The sequence below is a fragment of the Mesitornis unicolor genome, unplaced genomic scaffold (genome assembly GCF_000695765.1).
Source record: "Mesitornis unicolor isolate BGI_N332 unplaced genomic scaffold, ASM69576v1 scaffold24780, whole genome shotgun sequence".
NCBI classification, from domain to species: domain Eukaryota; kingdom Metazoa; phylum Chordata; class Aves; order Mesitornithiformes; family Mesitornithidae; genus Mesitornis; species Mesitornis unicolor.
In genome coordinates, this window is record NW_010159328.1 from 52,368 (window position 1) to 55,415 (window position 3,048).

Genomic DNA, 3,048 nt, shown 5'->3' on the forward strand with positions numbered 1-3,048 from the left:
ATCCAGGGCTGCATCACAAGAAGTGTGGCCAGCAGGTTGAGGGAGGTGATTCTGCCTCTCTACTCTGCTCTGGTGAGACCTCTCCTGGAGTACTGTGTCCAACTCTGGAGCCCTCCGTACAAAAGAAGGACATGGAACTGTTGGAATAGGTCCAGAGGAGGGCCACAAAAATTATCCAAGGGCTGGAGCACCACTCCTGTGAGCACAGGCTGAGGGAGCTGGGGTTGTTCAGCCTGGAGAAGAGAAGGCTGCAGGGAGACCTTATTGCAGCCTTTCATTACTTAAAGAGGGCCTGTGAGAAAGATGGGGACAATCTTCCCAAAAGAAGAGCAAAGCCTCTAGTGACAGGACAAGGAGTAATGGTTTTATACTAAGGAAGGGTAGATTTAGACTGGATATAAGGAAGACTTTTTTTTTTTACAATAAGGGGGGTGAAACACTGGAATGGGTTGCCCAAAGAGGTGATAGAGGCCCCATTCCTGGAAACATTAAAGGTCAGATTGGATGGGGCTCTGAGAATCCTGGTCTGGTTGAGGATGTCCCAGCTCACTGCAGAGGGGTTGGACTAGTTAAGCTCTAAACGTCCCTTCCAACCAAAAGCATTCTGTGATTCTGTAATCTAAGGACATGCTATTGCACCAGCCTGATCCAGTAAAATACTTCATTAGGGGCCAACCTTGCCCAACTGATTTTTAACCAAGTAGGTTTGTGACAACTCAATGTTTTACATTACTGGTCCTTTAGCTAACTACATAGTGAAGTTGTCAGGATGACAATTGTTTCTGTTTCATGTCAACAGCATGCTCTGGCTAATCCAGATGAGGGACACAATTATAATACCTTTAGTAATATTAATGAATTCTGTGCCTGTCCAGTTTTAGAGGGAATAGGGTACACAGCACTTTGCTAACATTTTCCTATTTTAACTCAAGGCAGCAATGATCTGTTTTAGGCTCTTTTCAGCTCATTATAATTTTGAGATCCCAAAAGAAGCTTCAGCTATCTGGTTCTCATTTGTCTTAATCAATACCTCTTTAGACAATACAAGGGATAATGTTCTTCAGCAGTCTAATGGACTCCAGTTTAAGAGGTTTCAATGAGAGGTTTCAATACTAAATTTGAACTTGATTCTGTATAGAGTTCAAATTTGATATCAAAACTATCAAGATTTGCATGTTCTTTTGGCTGTGAATTTCCACATGGGCTGCTGGACATGCTTCACTTGAAATCATACTGCCATAGACCTTGATTTCCTTTGAAGGAGAGGAGGAAAAAAGTCCCTGAGAGGGAAAGCCAGGGAGCTCTGAAACCAGTCTTTGAGCTTGTAGCTGCAATGAATGTAGTGCAAAACTTTACTAGGATAAAACTACATTAGAATAATTGAGAGAAATAAAGCTCATCTGTTCTTCAAACTCCCCCACAGAAACTACTCTGATGTCATGCAGAAGATGAATACAAGCCAGAATTTCCTGGTCTCAAGCATCCACTTATCTCAGAGGTAAGAGCAAAAGGATTCTTGGCACTTAGGAAAATGCAGATCCAGTTCTGGAACTCTTGGCTTCTCTTTGGCTTCAATTATTAGTGCAAATATTGTATTAAGTAAGAAATTAAGCAGGGATGTGCTTTTGGAGTTGGAGTGGTGGGTGGCAAGAAAAGGTAAGCCAGAGCAGTATGATAAATAATGTATTAGTCTCTGAAAGGAGAGGTGTCGTCTTATTCCTGACACACTGTCAAGATGTTTTAATGATTTGACTTTCTGTGTTGAAGAACACACAACAGTTACTTAGCAAGTGGTTTTATAGGGAATCTCACCCATGTTACAATAAACTGAGCTCAGAGATAATGTATCATTTATGCTTTTACGCTTTTTGGAAGATAACTGTGAAAAATTACCTAGTGAAGGTTAGCAAGCTGTACCTGTGGCCATTTTCTCATGACCCCTGAGTGATAAAGTTTACTATCTTGGATCATGGATGCCTTCTCAAATGACAGGTTTGCCTGTCTGGCCAACAAAAAGTAATTGAGGAGTGTTATAGTTTTACAATCCACATTTCACCAAATTTGTAGCTTTTTGAGCTGTTAGACCTGAACAAAATAGGTCAACATTGACAGAATAAGGTTGGCTCTCCTTTTTCTTCAGTTTTTGACTACTTGTGTGTGTGCGCCTTGTGTCTAAAAGCACCATATAAGAAGCATAAAGTTTTATGCTGTTATAATTTCACTTATAGCTTGAGTTAGGATTTTTTGTCTTATGGTACAGTATTATTTTTTGTGGTTTCTGTTCTTAAATCTGGATGTTGAATCCCAGATCTGCATGAATTTAAACAAGTAATTTGATAGATTCCTGTAAGTGGGGAATTAGGAAATCCCTACCAGCTGGAACTGCTTAATAGTGGAAGTTTTGCTGACCTTAGGTTAGCTGTCCACAAGCCATTTATTTTTGTAGGTACGGGGCCAAGATATGGAGTGACAAAGTTGCTTCTTTCTCACTCTGTTTCTCACTCCCTTCCCTTCAGTAGTGGTTTCATCTGCTGCATCCATGGTGTGTCCTGAAATACATGAGTAATTGCAAAAAAACCAAACCAAAACAAACAAAAACAAGCAAACAAAAAACCCATCACAAAAACAAACCACAAAAACCCCCTCCAACCTAAATCAAAATGTGTTTTGTGGTTTTGGTTTTTTTTACATTATTTTTTATTTTTAAAAAATTACTTTCCTAGACTTTGGGGCAACAGTATCTCTGTAAATAGATCCTTATGGCTGAGTTTCCTTGAAGCTGTTGAATACTTCAGATTCTGTGGCTAGCTTGGTGATTTTTAGATAGCTCCATCCTCAGATATCTTCATCTGTGTGAAACGTCTTATCTTGCCACTTTGAATTTGTATAAGTCTAATAATAAATGTGTAGCAAAGTATAAAATCTAAGATGGACTGTTTTATATCCATTGCACTTTTCCAGTCAAGCTATGTCTAGAAAGGAGAAACATTAAAGGAAAAAAGGCTGTTTTGACTACAGAAGATGACTTATTTAAACTCCTGTAGGTCA